Here is an 18,769-nt window from a genome sequence, read left to right on the forward strand (position 1 = left end):
GTGAAAACTATTTGCTCTGGGAAATTGCCTTTCCCATTCAGGTCAGCCTTGACACACCAATCATTGGCTGAAGAAAGTATGCTTGATCATGGGCCTGGGCTGTACACCCTTGACTTTGGAGCCTTCTTTCACAAATGATATGCGATGTTCTGTGCAGCATGGGGCATGAGATAAATTGTGCTGCAGTACTCTCTGCACAGCTGCTTCTGTTACAACTTTGAGAACGTTGTTATGTCTCCAAGTGTACATGCCGCTGGAAAGATTGACTCTGCATGCACTCAGAATATGCTGGAGTGTTCCCTTCTCGCCACAAGCAGCACACCTGTCTGTCTTATCTTCATACCAGGTGCTGAGGTTGGCAGGTGTTGGGAGCAGGTCAGACACTGCTCTATATAGAAAAGAAATGCGGAGCGGTTCCATCTATCACAGGACATTCCAAGATAGATGTCGTTGGTTCAACACTTTCCCACCAGGTCCAAGCCCCTTGTTTGGTCAGGCCAGCTGCTTTAGCTAACCTCTTTTCCTCTTCTACCTCTCGTATTTCATGCATTACAAGCTCACTACTCTCCTTACCTGTAGAAGATGACCACCACTTGTGGGTTGTTCATCCAAGTCCCTGGCGACCTATCTGGGTAGCCCCAACTGTCTCCTTGTGCTTCAATCTAGACTCTGCCTCATCAGCTGCTGCCCGGGCTGACCACTTCCTGCCTGATCTCACATCCGGCTGGATGTTCTTGATGACAGGGTCTTTTGAGTCTCAAAGCATCAAGAATGATCCTACCTTGGCTACCTTGACCTCTTCAACAAGAGATTGCACTAGGATGATAAGCTTTGTCTGGCTACCGTGGATTGCAACATTAGTGAGGCTGCTCGGTACTCCAAGCCACTTCTTCACATACTTGTTGATCTTCTGTTCCATTGCCTCAATGTGGGACATTGCCACTTCATAGACAGTTAGTGGCCACATTATCCATGGCATCAGTCCGTACTGCAAGCACCACAACTTCAACTTGCCAGGCAAGCCACATTTGTCGACAGACGTCAGACCTCCGCTGTCCCTCGATTTCGTAACCAGAAGACCACAGTCTACGGAGATTGGTGATAACATGCCATCCTTGCTGACGGTCAACACTGGCTCACCTCAGGGGTGTATGCTTAGCCCACTGCTCTACTTGTGACTGTGTGGTTAGGCATAGCTCAAATACCATCTATAAATTTGCTGATGATACAACCATTGTTAGTAGAATCTCAGGAGGTGACGAGAGGGCGTACAGGAATGAGATATGCCAACCAGTGGAGCGATGCCGCAGCAACAACCTGGCACTCAATGTCAGTAAGACAAAAGAGCTGATTGTGGACTTCAGGAAGGGTAAGATGAAGGAACACATACCAATCCTCATAGAGGGATCAGAAGTGGAGAGAGTGAGCAGCTTCAAGTTCCTGGGTGTTGAGATCTCCCTGGTCCCAACATATTGATGTAGTTATAAGAAAACAAGACAGCAGCTATACTTTATTAGGAATTTGAAGAGAGTTGGTATGTCAACAATACACTCAAAAACTTCTATAGTTATACCATGGAGAGCATTCTGACAGGCTGACAGTCTGGTATGGGGGGGGGGGGGGGCAGAACCGAAAGAAGCTGCAGAAGGTTGTAAAGCTAGTCAGCTCCATCTTGGGCACAAGCCTACAAAGTACCCAGAACATCTTTAGGGAGCAGTGTCTCAGAAAGGCAGCGTCCATTATTAAGGACATCCAGCACCCAGGATATGCCCTTTTCTCACTGTTACCATCAGGTAGGAAGTACAGAAGCCTGAAGGCACACACTCAGTGATTCAGGAACAGCTTCTTCCCCTCTGCCACCTGATTCCTAAATAGACATTGAATCTTTGGACACAACCTCACTTTTTTTTAAAGTATACAGTATTTCTGACTTTGCACATTTTTTAATCTATTCAAAATATGTAATTGATTTACTTGTTTATTTATTATTATTGTGTTTTATTTATTATTTTCTCTCTTTGCTAGATTATGTATTGCATTGAACTGCTACTGCTAAGTTAACAAATTTCACATCACATGCTGGTGATAATAAACCTGATTCTGATTTTGGTAGAATTGTGGATAGTGTAGAGACTGGTGAAGAATACAGCATGGTATAGACCACTTGCAGATATGGTCTGAGAAATAGCAGATGGAGTTTAACCCAGATAAATGTGAGGTGTTGCACCTCGTTAGGGCAAATGCAAGGAGACAGTACACTGTTAAGGGCAAAGTCCTTAGCAGTGTTACTGAGCAGCAAGATCTTGAGATCCAAGTTCATAGCTCCATGAAAGCCGCTACGAAGATTGATAAGGTGGTTAAGAAGGCTTATGGAATGCTTGCTTTTATTAATCGAGACATTGAGTTCAAAAGTCAGGAGGTTATGTTGCAACTTTATAAAAATCTGGTTAGGCCACATCTGGAGTATTGCATACAGTTCTGGTCGCCTCACTATAGAAATGATGCTGAGGCTTTGGAGAGAGCGGAAGATGTTCACCAGGATGCCTCCTGGTTTAAAGTGCATGTACTATCACAAGAGGCTGAATAAACTTGGGTTGTTTTCACTGGAGCGTCAGAACCTGAGAGGAGATCTGATAGAAATTTACAAAATTATGAAAGGCATAGATAGAGTGGACAGAGAGCATCTGTTTCCCAGTGTTGAGATGTTCAATACTAGATGGCATGCGTTGAAGGTGAGAGAAGAATATGAGGAGTAAGTTTTGTATTTAAGAGTCATGGATGTCTAGAATGGAATGGTCATAGTGGCAAACACATTATAGAGTTTTTTTTAAAAGAGATGTTTGAAAAGGCAGATGGATGTAAGGAAGGTGAAAGGATATGGACCATGTGGGTAGGTGGGATTAGTGTTTGGATGTTTTTGATTTGCTTTTTAGTTTGTTCAGCGCAACCTTGTGGGCTGAATGGCCTGTTCCTATGCTGTGCTTTCATAATTAGATGAGCATTACACTGTGAACTGTGTATTACACTGGCTTGTTATACAGTATCAAATCTATTATTTGCTTCCTCAGCTTATAGATATATAAGCTGTATAATACATTCTGGATATTTATAGGCATGAGCTAGTTTGTATTGTGTTTGTAACTGTGTCTAAGTTAAAATCATTACATGTTTTGTTATAGAAGGATGATAAATACAGTATATATTTCTGGATGGTATCTAAAACAATGCGCTTTTTTTTCTTGCAGAGTGCTTTGCTCACTTTGGCTAAACCCTTACCTGGAGGTTAAGAATCTGAAACAGTCGGTTTACCCCAAAACTGAAAATTCCAGCATCCAGTTTTGAACAGCAGAAAAAAAAAGCACCAAACAGACTTTCTACATCCCAAACCAGGATTTAAAAAAGGGATGAATGTGAAGATCAACAGGTAGTAGAGTGATCATGTCAGCCCCAGAACAATGTTACGGCTGTCAACTGATTCCATTAGAGAAATGCCTGTATGGAATATAAAGAGGAAAAGGACTAGCCAAACAGAGCATGATTGCTTTTTGGATTTTAGAAAGCTGTGCAAAAGGCATGTCTCTGGGATATTACTCCAAGATGGCAACCACAAGAGGGTTACAAATGCAGAGGAGAGTAGAATTTAACATGTGTTGACCAAGTTCTGAAAATGCCAGAATGTAAAGCATTGAGTGTCTGTGGGCTTGTAGTTGTGTCCATGATGTGTTTACACAGTGTCCAGTGTAGTCAGCGTGTTCTTGCTGATGTGTGTACAGACACAGGCACTCTCCTGGTTTTCTTCCATCCCACTTTGTGACAGATGATGCCAAAATTTATCCAAAAAAAACAGACCTCGCTCTGTTCCACAAGGATCTGTTCCTTGTCAACGGTTTTCAACAAGAAAGTCTCTCTGCACTAATATTGAACATGGACTCTCTCTCCTTTAGCTCTGCGACTTTGTGCTATAGAATAGCACAGGCATCCTAAAACAGTTAAAATCTTTCTTTCTCCCTAAAGCCCTTGTGGAATTTTTATGGCTTCAGTTTCTCTACAGTCTAGTGAATCAGTCCTGCTGTTAAAGAAATCAATTTTACTTCAGTTTGACATGTAGCCTGAATGTTCAGGCTGGTATATTAATAACAGACAGGGAAAAAGAGGACCTCTTTTTGTTTGTTGAGGTGTTTTGATATGGTGTACCATCACAATATTCAATAAACTGATGATTGAGCATTTATATTAATTTGTGGCAGACAAACCTAAACTGAATAAAGAGTTCACTTTCCTAATTTTTAGTTTTGCCAGAAGCAACCTCACACATGAGATAAAAAGCATGGTGTAATTTTTTTTTATAACTTTGTTTGAATAGGCTTCAAGTAAGTCTCAGGAAATGTAATAGCCCTGCAGGCGGCCCAGATGTGGGTAGTTTTCCATTTTATTTAGGGACTACATTGACATTGGACAGCCAGTTTACAGCAACGAGCTCTGGGATGTTTGATCAGAGCTACGGAGTGTTGCTGCTATTCGCCCGATGTGTTTACAAGGTTTGCAAGTTGACAGGAGTAACTGGCAGCAGGATTCACGATGCCGCGCTCTGTGATCAGGCAGAACCCGAGCAGAGCCTGTATGCTGACCTCGACAAACCTATATTTACTAGGTAGAGTTAACCATTTTATCAGGGAGTTGATCCTTGCTGCAGCATTTACTACTAAATGAAATGGTAATTTTTCTAAAAACTAGTGTTTATTGTTGACGAACCCTCAGACAAACAAGAGATCAGAGATGAAATTTTGCAAGAAAGGAAGCAATTGGATTTGTAGAAGGAAATTGAGGACCATGCACACCAGCATTTCTATTAAGAATGGTGTTTGCCAGCTGATTTTGGAATCACAATATAAAGTTGCACTAGTGTTCAAAAAAAAACCATTTGAATCTATGCTGCTAGCAGTTTTGGGTACTTTAAGTCACTGCATGATGAGCAGAGAGTTTGAGTGTAAGATATATTACTGCAAGAAAATTGTGCTTTTCCCAGAAATGTGAGTAGACCCAGCATTTCCTGGAACTGTGTACAGTCATTGTGAAATTAATGTTTTGATGTGGTGGGTTACGGGCTTTCCCATATGTACAGCGATTGACTTGCATAGCAGGATGGTATTGCTGCTGTTTTTACTGTGTGTTTTGTTCTCACCTCAGCTTTACATTATCCCTCTACTTCTGTAAAGGTTTCACTGTGTTTTCTGTTTATTTGAATGACTTGACCAGATGTCACCCTGGTAAAGTCTCCGTATAGCGAGTGATTATGCATACCATATAAAGATGTTCAGTTAGGGTGGAGAGTGCCAGTGAAGCAGGAACCTACATTTTTGATTTTAAAATGTTGCACAATACACAGCACATTTATAATGACTTAAAGTAATGCACTTTTTCGTTTTTTGTGTATTATACTTTGTTTTAGTTTACTGGATGCTTTTGCACTGCTTAAATCTGATATAGAATCTCACCTGAGTGGTCCTGTTTTTCAAGGTGAGCATTTTGAAAAGTAAATCAGAATCTAAATCTATAGACTTACTTTTGAATGCCTCGTGTAATTATTACTACTCTGATTTATGCAGTCACAGTGCCTTGAGTTCGAACAGTTTGGTGCTCTCATTGAGCCAACTAGTTTCCAGCCTTTTCTTGGTATTAATTAAGGCCTGTCTTTTATATTTTTTGTTGAACCTGAGGGTGATTAGTGTATTTGGCCCTGCTATCTATTTTATTTTCAATTCTCAACTCATTAGTCATTTCAAAAATTGAGACCACTCACTTTAAATGTGTGAAGGAGACAATAAAGCAAAAAGACATGATTAACACTTCATCATTTATTTTCACCCACAAAACTTCTTTACAGTTTCTCCTCTGAAGGTGCATTGTGGTCCCTTGACGAATATGAACATATTTTTGTTTCAGCAGTACACTGCGGTTAGTTGCATTGTCTATACTGTACGGAGTTTAACTGCACTAGTGGACTTGACTGCTTTTATCATCCATGTGGGTACCACTGCATGGCTCAGTTGAACACAGTTAAAAATAAATCTCTTTTAGAGAATCAGATCAATTGATCGATGTTACTGTTTCTATGTAAATATATATTTTACTGGAAATTAAAAAGAAAACAACGCTGAAAACATTTTGAAATGAAAAACATATTTGGCAATCCTCCTAAGAAATTGGTGGGTTTAATGCAATTAGTGAATGATTGCATTATAAAGAAATTATTGTAAAATCCCAGAAATGTTTTTATCACCAAGTTGTTCTAGTTAGAATAGTTATAAGAAAGGGTAGTTGAGATATTAGGCTGCAGAATATAGGCCAGACCCATCATTTCTCATGTGACGCCCTTTCTGAATCTTACTGAGCAGAAACTGGTCACTTCCCCTCGGAAAGGAGATGGCGTTCAGCAGGTAAACCATCACAGACCATTGGATTCAGATGGTGTAATTGCTGCTTTGGTAATGACACTTGGCACTTTTGCCTGCCTCAAAAGGTGAGGATAAAGCAGCTACTTATGGGAAAAGAAATGCTGTACGTACATAATTGAAATGCATCACTGACATTCATTCACCAAAAGAATATTTTTAAATTCTATATTTGTCTCACAGTGAACTTATAGAGGTTACAAATGAATTTTGTGATCTCTTCTGTTATTTGAAAATTAAAGATGTTATAGTTGTTGACATGCAAGGCAATAAGATTCTGATTGCAATGATGATATCTATCAAAATTGCTTAAACTTTTGTGTTGAAATAGACTCTCTTCTGATGTCATCATCTCCAATTGAGCCACTGTGTGCCTACTTTAAAAAAATTACTAATAGATAGTTACCGAACGATGGCTTTGAAAGAACAATGAGCAGCTAAACATTACCCAACAGCAGGCTATTTATAAACATTATAAAGCTAAAAGTTTTTAATTAATTTTCAATTTCCTATTTCCAATTCTGTTATTTTCCTGACTATGACCAATATAATGTGACATGATTTATAATTCAAAACTTACCTGCATCTGTTCCTACTATTTCTGCACATTCTTTTCCTAACAAGTTCACTTTCCTGCAGTTTTTGATTGGGTGGGATAGGGAGGGACAGGGTGCCTTTTCTCAGTAGAGCTCCAGTTTTCAGGAGAAGTGGAATTTCTGAGTTTATTCCCACATGGCTTGGCTCTACATTTAAGATCTCTTATGATTCTACTTGCTCCTGATTCCCCACTCTTGGGAAGGAAGAAAAAGAGATTGAGTAATGATCCATATGTATTGATAAAACAATGTCCTAAACTCACGAGAATGCATATCAAATTTCTGCGATTAGACTTTAACCCCTTAAATCCAGTACCATTTTCATGAACTGCCATTGCACTCCTTCTGAAGCTATTAGATCCTTCCTGAAACAGGTCAAAAAGTGAACAATGTATGCTAGCTGTGTAGAATCCAACTCTCCTCAAACCCCACCTTTGACTGATCTGCTAGCCTTTAAAATTAGTCTACTTGGACTCCCAAGTCTTTGTTTTACTATGGTTTCTTGAAGTGTAGAAGATATTGTACTTTGTCTATCTTAGATTGAAGGTAGACTTGTCTACATTAAATTCTATTTATCATAGTTATACCCACTCATTTAAACCATCAACTATCTTCTGCATATCTTGCTGCCTCTCCCATTTTATGTCATCCAGATAATTCTTGTATCTCACGCATTGAAGTAATAATGCAAAATTGGAGCCCTGACCAAATTCTGGAACTTCAAAAATGGAGTGGGTACTCTGGGGAATATCTCTCGTCACATCTGTCAATCACATTATCTATCTTTTATCTCCATTACCTTTCAACCAATTTCTAGCCAAAGTTAAAGGCTCACATTTGTTGAGCCTGATCCAGCCTGATGATAAGCAGGCAGACTTGAATATTCTGATATCTCTTCTATGCTTCAGTTCCAAACCCAATGGCATAGCTCCTAACACAAGAGAAGTTTAAAAGTTAATGGCCAAATTCTTATATAATTTCCTCTCCTACTCTCTGAGGTTGGAAGCCACCAGATCATGGAGATTTATCTATTCTTGTTACTTGCAGAATTGTTTGTTTAATTAAATCCAATATGTTCCTCATATTCAACCATTGAAATATTTTATTCTTCTTCCTTTACTGTGAAAATGAATACTAACCACTCATTCAATAAAATTGTCATTAATGTGATATCTATTATATTTTTGTGCCTCTGTCTTTACTGGACCAACATCTTTAGAAACTCTGCTCTCAATATTGATGGAATTGATTGGAAGTTTTTTTTTGCAGTTTGTAACATTTTCTTTTAATTGCTTTAACAATTTAATTAATAATTTCCACAATGCAACAGTGAAATCATGAATCATACAACTGAAAGCAACCTCAGCCTCTTTCGCTGCCCCCACCCCACCGTTCTGCTCAGCAAAATGTACTCTGTTTTCAGATATTGTGCCCAGTAGGGAAAATTGAAGAGTGGTTACCTCTAACTGGCTTTTTTAACAAGGGCAAAGAGAAAGCCCAGTGGCTATAGTGAGTACATGTGGGAGTTTGTCAGATAAATCCAAATCATCTTTATGATCTCATATGATGCCCCACTACATATTATCTGGTCAAGATGCATGTAGGGGAGGTGGGAAAAGTAGATGTGTTACAAGGCTTAACCAAGCAGAATCACAAAATGAATTACAAATGTAGTATATGCTGCTTCCTTTCCTGTACAATCATCTGTGTGACTCGGGTGTTGCCTTATTCAAAGAGTTGTCTTTATGTTGTTATGTAAAGATGGAGCTCATATAGCGGATCAGTGGGAATGACCCAAGGTGATTGTCTGCATCTGATTATAATGTAAACCCTAGCTTCTTTTCAGACTAATGCATAAATTTAAAAAATGGCATGGCTCCTTGGACCTTAAAGCAGTATTTGAAAAGAATAACAGCATAACTAAACAAAAGTGGACTTTTCAAAGATGAAATACTGCATTGTTGATGTGTGTCATTTACTTTCAAGTCAATTTTTTTTTAAAGGCTTGAATAAAAGGGGATAATCTTTCAGCTGTCCTAGTGTGTTTTACACTAAGCACTGTAAGCAGGCTTTCACCAGGTTCCAATGAGAGCGGATGAGATTTGTATGTAATGCAGTTTCTTGAAAAAATGTTAAATGTTTACAGGCATATGCTTTTTATATTTACTGAGTAGAAGTTGATCCGAGATTAACACCAAAAAAAGTGAACTTCATTTTAAACAGACAATATCCTGTTTGTTGATGTATAGTATGTATTTCAGAATTATGGAAAATAAAATCTACACATTCCCACATTCTATCTTCTGTTTATTTTACACTCCAGTGAATTCATCTTTGAAGCTTTAAATCAGGGATTATGTTTGGAGAATACTAAACTCTCAGTGGGATACAGTGTCTGACTGCTGTTGGTCCTCTGGTACAGAGTGTTTGATTATTGTGGGTCCTTTGATGTGGCACAGTGTACAACTGTTGTAGGCCCTCTGGGACGTAGCATGTGCAACTGTTGTAGGCCCTCTGGGACATGGCGTGCAACTGTTGTAGGCCCTCTGGGACATGGCATGTGCAACTGTTGTAGGCCCTCTGGGACATGGTGTGTGACTGTTGTAGGCCCTCTGGAACATGGTGTGCGACTGTTGTAGGCCCTATAGGACGTGGCATGTGCAACTGTTGTAGGCCCTCTGGGGCGTGGTGTGTGACTGTTGTAGGCCCTCTGGGCCATGGTGTGTGCAACTGTTGTAGGCCCTCTGGGATGTGGCATGTGCAACTGTTGTAGGCCCTCTGGGACATGGTGTGTGACTGTTGTAGGCCCTCTGGGACGTGGCATGTGCAACTGTTGTAGGCCCTCTGGGGCGTGGTGTGCAACTGTTGTAGGCCCTCTGGGGCATGGTGTGTGACTTTTCTAGGCCCTCTGGGACATGGCATGTGCAACTGTTGTAGGCCCTCTGGGACATGGTGTGTGACTGTTCTAGGCCCTCTGGGACATGGTGTGTGACTGTTCTAGGCCCTCTGGGACATGGCATGTGCAACTGTTGTAGGCCCTCTGGGACATGGTGTGTGACTGTTCTAGGCCCTCTGGGACATGGTGTGTGACTGTTCTAGGCCCTCTGGGACATGGCATGTGCAACTGTTGTAGGCCCTCTGGGACGTGGCATGTGCAACTGTTGTAGGCCCTCTGGGACGTGGCATGCGACTGTTGTAGGCCCTCTGGGACATGGTGTGTGACTGTTGTAGGCCCTCTGGGACATGGCATGTGCAACTGTTGTAGGCCCTCTGGGACGTGGCATGTGCAACTGTTGTAGGCCCTCTGGGACGTGGCATGCGACTGTTGTAGGCCCTCTGGGACGTGGCATGCGACTGTTGTAGGCCCTCTGGGACATGGTGTGCAACTGTTGTAGGCCCTCTGGGACATGGTGTGCAACTGTTCTAGGCCCTCTGGGACGTGGCATGCGACTGTTGTAGGCCCTCTGGGACATGGCATGCGACTGTTGTAGGCCCTCTGGGACGTGGTGTGCAACTGTTCTAGGCCCTCTGGGGCGTGGTGTGTGACTGTTGTAGGCCCTCTGGGACATGGTGTGTGACTGTTGTAGGCCCTCTGGGACATGGCATGTGCAACTGTTGTAGGCCCTCTGGGACGTGGCATGTGCAACTGTTGTAGGCCCTCTGGGACGTGGCATGCGACTGTTGTAGGCCCTCTGGGACATGGTGTGCAACTGTTCTAGGCCCTCTGGGACGTGGCATGTGCAACTGTTGTAGGCCCTCTGGGACGTGGCATGCGACTGTTGTAGGCCCTCTGGGACATGGTGTGCAACTGTTCTAGGCCCTCTGGGACATGGTGTGCAACTGTTCTAGGCCCTCTGGGACATGGCATGTGCAACTGTTGTAGGCCCTCTGGGACATGGTGTGTGACTGTTGTAGGCCCTCTGGGACGTGGCGTGTGACTGTTGTAGGCCTTCTGGGACATGGCATGCGACTGTTGTAGGCCCTCTGGGACGTGGCATGCGACTGTTGTAGGCCCTCTGGGGCGTGGCATGTGCAACTGTTGTAGGCCCTCTGGGGCGTGGCATGCGACTGTTGTAGGCCCTCTGGGACATGGCATGCGACTGTTGTAGGCCCTCTGGGACGTGGCATGCGACTGTTGTAGGCCCTCTGGGACGTGGCATGTGCAACTGTTGTAGGCCCTCTGGGACATGGCATGCGACTGTTGTAGGCCCTCTGGGACGTGGCATGCGACTGTTGTAGGCCCTCTGGGACGTGGCATGTGCAACTGTTGTAGGCCCTCTGGGACGTGGCGTGTGACTGTTCTAGGCCCTCTGAGGCGTATTGTGCGACTGTTGTAGGCCCTCTGGGACGTGGCATGTGCAACTGTTGTAGGCCCTCTGGGACGTGGCATGCGACTGTTGTAGGCCCTCTGGGGTGTGGTGTGTGACTGTTGTAGGCCCTCTGGGACATGGTGTGCAACTGTTCTAGGCCCTCTGGGGCGTGGTGTGTGACTGTTGTAGGCCCTCTGGGACGTGGTGTGTGACTGTTGTAGGCCCTCTGGGACGTGGCATGTGCAACTGTTGTAGGCCCTCTGGGACATGGTGTGTGACTGTTGTAGGCCCTCTGGGACGTGGCATGTGCAACTGTTGTAGGCCCTCTGGGGCGTGGTGTGTGACTGTTGTAGGCCCTCTGGGGCATGGTGTGTGACTTTTCTAGGCCCTCTGGGACGTGGCATGTGCAACTGTTGTAGGCCCTCTGGGGCATGGTGTGTGACTATTGTAGGCCCTCTGGGGCGTGGCATGCGACTGTTGTAGGCCCTCTGGGACGTGGCATGTGCGACTGTTGTAGGCCCTCTGGGGCGTGGCATGTGCGACTGTTGTAGGCCCTCTGGGACGTGGCGTATGCGACTGTTGTAGGCCCTCTGGGGTGTGGTGTGTGACTGTTGTAGGCCCTCTGGGACATGGTGTGCGACTGTTGTAGGCCCTCTGGAATGTAACGTGTGACTGTTGTAGGCCCTCTGGGACATGGTGTGTGACTGTTGTATGCCCTCTGGAATGTGGCGTGCGACTGTTGTAGGCCCTCTGAGGTGTGGTGTGCGTCTGTTGTACGCCCTATGGGACGTGGCGTGTGACTGTTGTAGGCCCTCTGAGGCAAGGCGTGTGTGACTATTGTAGAGCCTCTGTAGCACGGCATGTGCGACTGTTGTAGGCCCTCTGGGGCGTGGCATGTGCGACTGTTGTAGGCCCTCTGGGACATGGTGTGTGACTGTTGTAGGCCCTCTGGGACGTGGTGTATGACTGTTGTAGGCCTTCTGGGATGTGGTGTGTGACTGTTGTAGGCCCTCTGGGACGTGGCGTGTGACTGTTGTAGGCCCTCTGGGACATGGCGTGTGACTGTTGTAGGCCCTCTGGGATGTGGTGTATGACTGTTGTAGGCCCTCTGGGACGTGGTGTATGACTGTTGTAGGCCCTCTGGGATGTGGTGTGTGACTGTTGTAGGCCCTCTGGGACGTGGCGTGTGACTGTTGTAGGCCCTCTGGGACATGGCGTGTGACTGTTGTAGGCCCTCTGGGATGTGGTGTATGACTGTTGTAGGCCCTCTGGGACGTGGTGTATGACTGTTGTAGGCCCTCTGAGGTGTGGTGTGCGTCTGTTGTACGCCCTATGGGACGTGGCGTGTGACTGTTGTAGGCCCTCTGGGGTGTGTTGTTTAATTGTTGTTGGTCCTTTGATATGTGACATAATGTGCAGCTGTTCTGGAGCACCCGCTGGGCCACAATGACTGACTGTTATGAACTTTTTGACATGCACAGTGTGTGGTTCTGGCGGGATTCTGCATTTGTTGTGAGACGTCCAATGAGGTATGTGACTTAGTTTTTTTCCTGTATTCCCAAAGCTCAATACAATCAAGATGGGTGTGGCATTGAAAATCTGAAATTTGAACTGAAATCCAGCTTTTTCTGTGAAGATGGGACTGTGGGACGGGTGGGGGTCGGGGTGGATGCTTAGTGACCTTCAGCCAATTTGCGTCAGGTCAGCTGATTGCACATGTGGACAGCTGCAACATGCCCTCTTTAAACTTTGATACCGCTTTGTTTTCTAGACCCTGCAAAATCTGCCAATTACAGGGAGTTGAGGACAACTTCATCCGAAAGTAGTGGTTCCCCAGGTGCGACATGTGGCTCATGACTGTCCCTTCAGTAGATCATCCACCTTCTCAGAATGATGCAGTGCAACATTTTTTTCAACTCATTTTTGGGATATGGGCATCAAACACAGGTCCAAGGTCAATTGACCAAACAATTGCCCTTGAGAAGGTGGTGGTGAGCCTTGAACCACTACAGCTGTTATGGTGAAGGCACTACCCCCCTCCCCCCCCCCCCCCCCCCCCCCCAGTGTTTCGTGGTTAAAAATTCCAGGATGTAGAGCCAGAGATGTATTTCCAAGTCAGGGCTAGGTGCAACTTGGAGGGGTAAGTGCAAGAGGTGGTGATCCCATGCACCTGCTGCTGCTGTATTCTTAGTGGTAGGGCGTCAGGTTTGGGATGTGATGTTGGAGGATCCTGCAGGAGTAACTGTACTGCATTTTGCAGATGGTGCACACTGCAGTCATTGTATGGGTGGGGAGGTGAATGGAAGTTTAGGATAGTGGATGGGATGGCACTCAAAACAGACTGACTTGCCCTAGGTGGTGCTGAACTTCTTGGGAGCTTATTTTAGCCAAGATTTTCAGAAAATAAATGAGGGTGCAGTTAACGTGCATGTGGTTTCATGCCCTACAAATAGTTAGATCATGCAGAGGCATTCTTGTTGTGCTGTGTCTCACTATGAAGATTTGAATTGCTCTGGATCCAATGTTCCGATGAGAATTCAAGTTTTCCTCCCTCAATTGCACTGGTAATGTTTAAAGCTACAAGCTGGGAGCAGAAAGGGTTTTAAATGTGTTCTCCAAGGTTGTCCCCGTACCCTCAGTGATATAATGGTTCAATATTTCCCTTGGTATAATTAGAATTTATGCTGGTCAAATTCTAATCTTGTTCAACCCCATACCACACTTAATCAAATTGTCTTCTTCTTTCATTCCCTGAACCCATCCACTTCCCACCCCACTAAATCCTAGGCTGTCCTTTTTGCCTTTGAATATTCCAAGGTGCTTCTACATCTGGCCTCTCTGCTTCTCCCTTGGCACATGTGGCCTCTCATTTCCCTGCATCCATCTCTTTTGGAAGGGGGTGGTTGGGTGTGAGGGTCACTTAGAAGGACGACCTTCCCAAAATTACACACCACAGGACAAAAGCTAGAGTTTTGGAGCCCCAACAGGAAAAAGTGTTTTCTAACATCTTTATTCCTCCCTTTGGTCTAAGAAGTAGTTTCTTCTGCAGCCCAGGGATATTGGTCATTCCCTCATTCTCTTTTCTTTCCCTCATTATGTCATCATCATCCTATCAAAACCTTCACATGCCTTCCGATGTCTGCTTTATCTCAACTGCCCCACCCCACCCCACTCCAATTCCAATCCCATGGCTGTTTGTTTCACCCCACCTACAATGCATACTCCAAATCGAATAGCTACCATTCTCTAGAACCCACCACCTTAAGGCATCCGATACACACCACCTCAGCCTCGAATCTCCATTTGACACTGGTCTTCTTAATGATTCCTCCACACTCTGAATCACTATTGTCCTCCTACCTCTTTCCGTGGCTGCAGACTGGGGGCAGGTAATCTATCCAGTCAGTCTCTTAACCCGGTCAGCAGCTGCTGCCTGAGAACATACAGTGCCCATAAAAACTATTCAATACCCTTGGATGCTTTCATGTTTATTGTTTTACAAAATGGAATCATAGTGCATTTAATTTGGCTTTTTTGACACTGATCAACAGAAAAGACTCGTGTCAAACTGAAAAAAATTTCCACAAATTTATTCAATTATTAAACACAAAATAATTGATGCATAATTACTCACCTCCTTCAGGTCAGTATTTAGTAAATGCACCTTTGGCAGCAATTACAGTCTTGAGTCTGTGTGGATAGGTCCCTATCAGCTTTGCACATCTGGACACTGCAAATTTTCCTCAGTTTTCTTTAGAAAACTGCTCAAGCTCTGTCAGATTGCATGGGAATCATGAGTGAACAGCCCTTTTCAAGTCCAGCCACAAATTCTCAATGGACTGAGGTCTGGACACTAACTTGGCCACTCCAGGACATTAACTTTGTTGTTTTTAGGCCATTCCTGTGTAGCTTTGGCTTTATGCTTGGGGTCATTGTCTTGCTGGAAAACAAACCTTCTCCCAAGTCGCAGTTCTCTTGCAGACTGCGTCAGGTATTCCTCCTGGATTTCCCTGTATTATGCTGCATTCATTTTACCCGCTACCTTCCAGGGCCTGCTGCACTGAAGCATCCCCACAGCATGATACAACCACCACTATGCTTCATGGTAAGTATGGTGTGTTTTTGATGATGTGCGGTGTTCGACATGTCAAACGTAGCATTTAGTCTGATGGCCATAAAGCCCAATTTTGGTTTCATCAGACCATATGACCTTGCAGCTGACTTCAGAGTCTCCCACATGCCTTCTGGCAAACTCTAGCTCAGATTTCATGGACAGTTTTTTTTCAACAGTGGCTTTGTCTTTGCCACTCTCCCATAAAGTTGCGATGATGAAGCACCTGGGCAACAGTTGTATGCACAGTCTCTCCCATCTCAGCCACTGAAGCTTGTAGCTCCTGCAGAGTTGTTATAGGTCTCTTGGTGGCCTCCCTCACAAGTCCCCTTCTTGCATGGTCACTCAGGTTTTGAGGAGAGCCCGCTCTAGGCAGATTTACAGCTGTGCCATATTCTTTCCATTTCTTGATGATTGACTTAACTGTACACCAAGGGATATTCAGTGACTTGGAAATTTTCTTGTATTCATCTTCCGACTTGTGCTTTTCAATAACCTTTTCATGGACAACACAAGTGAATCTGCAGATGCTGGAAATAAATGAAAACACAAAATGCTGGCAGAACTCAGCAGGCCAGACAGCATCTATGGGAGGAGGTGGTGATGACGTTTCGGGCTGAAACCCTTCATCAGGAGTGAAGTAACATGGGATGGTTGAGGGGGGATAAGAAGTGGGGGGGTGGGATGAAGTACAGAGCTGGGAAGTGATAGGCTGGAGGGAAATGGGCTGGGGGAAGGTGGAGAATTATGGGAGATAAAAGCGAAAGAAAGGTAGGGCTGGGGGGAGATTATAGTAAGGGGGGGAAAAAGAGAGAGAAAGAGAACCAGACTAAAATTATAGATAGGGATGGGGTAAGGGGGGGGGCAGGGGTATCAACGGAGGTCTGTGAGTTGAATGTTCGTGCCGGCAGGTAGGAGGCTACCTAGGCGGGAGATAAGGTATTGCTCCATCAACCTGCGCGTGGCCTCATCTTGACAGTAGAGGAGGCCATGGACAGACATGTCAGAGTGGGAGTGGTCTGTGGAATTGAAGTGTGCGGCCACAGGGAGATCCCACCACTACTGGAGGACTGGGCGCCGGTGTTTGGCGAAATGGTCTCCCAGTCTGCGGCGGGTCTCCCCAATGTATAAATGGCCACATCGGGAGCACCGGATACAGTATATCACCCCAGTTGACTTGCAGGTGAAGTGATGCCTCACCTGAAAGGACTGTCTGGGGCCTGGGATGGTGGTGAGGGAAGAAGTGTGGGGGCAGGTGTAGCACTTCTTCCGTTTGCAGGGATAAGTGCCTGGAGGGAGGTCGGTGGGGAGGGATGGGGGTGATGAATGAACAAGGGAGTCGCGTAGGGAGCGATCCCTGCGGAAAGCCGAGAGTTGGGGGGAGGGGAAGATGTGGCTGGTGGTGGGATCCCGTAGGAGGTGGCGGAAGTTACGGAGGATTATATGTTGGATCTGTAGATCGGTAGGGTGATAGGTGAGGACTCTATCCCTAGTGGACTGGCCGGGGGATGGGGTGAGGGCAGAGGTGCGTGAAATACGGGAGACGTGATGGCGGGCAAAGTTGATAGTGGAACTGGATGAGGCCACACGCAGGTCGATGGAGCAATACCTTATCTCCCGCCTAGGTAGCCTCCTACCTGCCGGCATGAACATTCAACTCACAGACCTCCGTTGATACCCCTGCCCCCTCCCCCCTTACCCCCATCCCTATCTATAATTTTAGTCTGGTTCTCTTTTTCTCTCTTTTCCCCCCTCACTATAATCTCCCCCCAGCCCTACCTTTCGTTCTCTCTTACTTCCCATAATTCTCCACCTTCCCCCTAGCCCATTTCCCTCCAGCCTATCATTTCCCAGCTCTCTACTTCATCCGTCCCCCCACTTCTTATCCCCCCCTCGACCATCCCATGTTACTTCACTCCTGATGAAGGGTTTCGGCCCGAAATGTCGTCACTACCTCCTCCCATAGATGCTGTCTGGCCTGCTGAGTTCTGCCAGCATTTTGTATTTTCAACATTTTCATGGAGTTGCTTGGAGTGTTCTTTTGTCTTCATGGTGTAGTTTTTGCCAGGATACTGACTCTCCAGCAGTTGGACCTTCCAGACACAGGTGTATTGTTACTCCAATTAATTGAAACACCTTGACCGCACACGGTGATCTCCAGTTAACTAATTATGTGACTATTAAAACTAATTGGCTGCACAGGTGATGATTCATTGTGTCATATTAAAAGGGGTGCAATCAATTATTTTGTGTTTTATATTTGGAATTACTTTAAATCACTTTGTAGAGATCTGTTTTCACTTTGACATGAGTCTTTTTCTCTTGATCAGTGTCAAGAAGGTCAAATTACATCCAGGGTGATTCAATGTTGTAAAACAATAGCACGTAAACTTCCAGTGGGGGGGGGGGGCATGAATACTTTTTATAGGCACTGTATTTCAATTAGTTCTGATGATGAGTCATGGACCTGAAACATTAACTCTTGTTTGTCTCTCCACAGTGCTGCCTGCTCTGCCAAATATTTCAAGCATATTTGGTTCTAATTGTGTTTGATTAGGTCTGCCATAAATTTGGTAAGACCTGAGGAAAATTCAGTCTTTCAGCTTTTCCTCACCACAAGGCTTATGGAGCAGCCGAGCTACTCCCAAGGTGAAAGTGGATTTGCAGGGAGGCTATCAGCTGAAGCTCGGAGTTCTTTACAGTAAGTAGACCTGTTTCTGTTTGGGACGGACGTCTATTGTGCAGGTAAATAGAATTTGTAACACTTCCTTTAATAGCGCTGGCTTTTAGACCATTAGACGCAGGAGCAGAACTGGGTTATTTATCCCATGAAGTCTGCTCCACCATTCCATCATGTCTGATATATTATTCCTCTCAACCCTATTCTTCTGCTTATTCTCTGTTACCTTTGACTCCTTGATTAATCAAGAATCTATCAATCTCTACGTTAAGTATACCCAGTACCTTTATGATTGAGATTTCCAGCTCTGCATGGGATATGTAGCCCTGAATGGAATAAGGAATGTCTATAAAGCAGGAGGCTCCATGGTTGTGTGTATAGGAAACTTTTTTTTTCCTGACCATATTCTGGGATATAGACCAGACTTGTGACTTTTCTTTCATTTGTCTCACTCCTCCCAGTTCATCAGAACTGTGGATTTATAGATGGGAGAGAAGGCAGAATGATTTCCACAATTGGGCGAAGGGTTGCATGAGAAAATATTAAGTGGACTGGACTTATACTCTTGAGGGTTTAGAAGAATGACAAGTGATCTCACTGAAGCACGGGGCTTAACGGCA

At 44.7% G+C, this 18,769-nt stretch overlaps 1 protein-coding gene across 1 annotated transcript in view; it reads left to right on the forward strand.

Moving 5' to 3' along the window:
- Positions 1-9,342, forward strand: part of znrf1 (zinc and ring finger 1) — a 249,110-nt gene extending 239,768 nt beyond the window's left edge. Inside the window, exon 5 of the mRNA XM_073069807.1 lies at positions 3,246-9,342. The gene's annotated coding sequence lies outside the window, so the exon portion shown is untranslated. The remainder of the gene's footprint in view (positions 1-3,245) is intronic.
- Positions 9,343-18,769: the final 9,427 nt, after the last annotated feature.

This window comes from Hemitrygon akajei, chromosome 17, assembly GCF_048418815.1.
Source record: "Hemitrygon akajei chromosome 17, sHemAka1.3, whole genome shotgun sequence".
NCBI lineage: Eukaryota > Metazoa > Chordata > Chondrichthyes > Myliobatiformes > Dasyatidae > Hemitrygon > Hemitrygon akajei.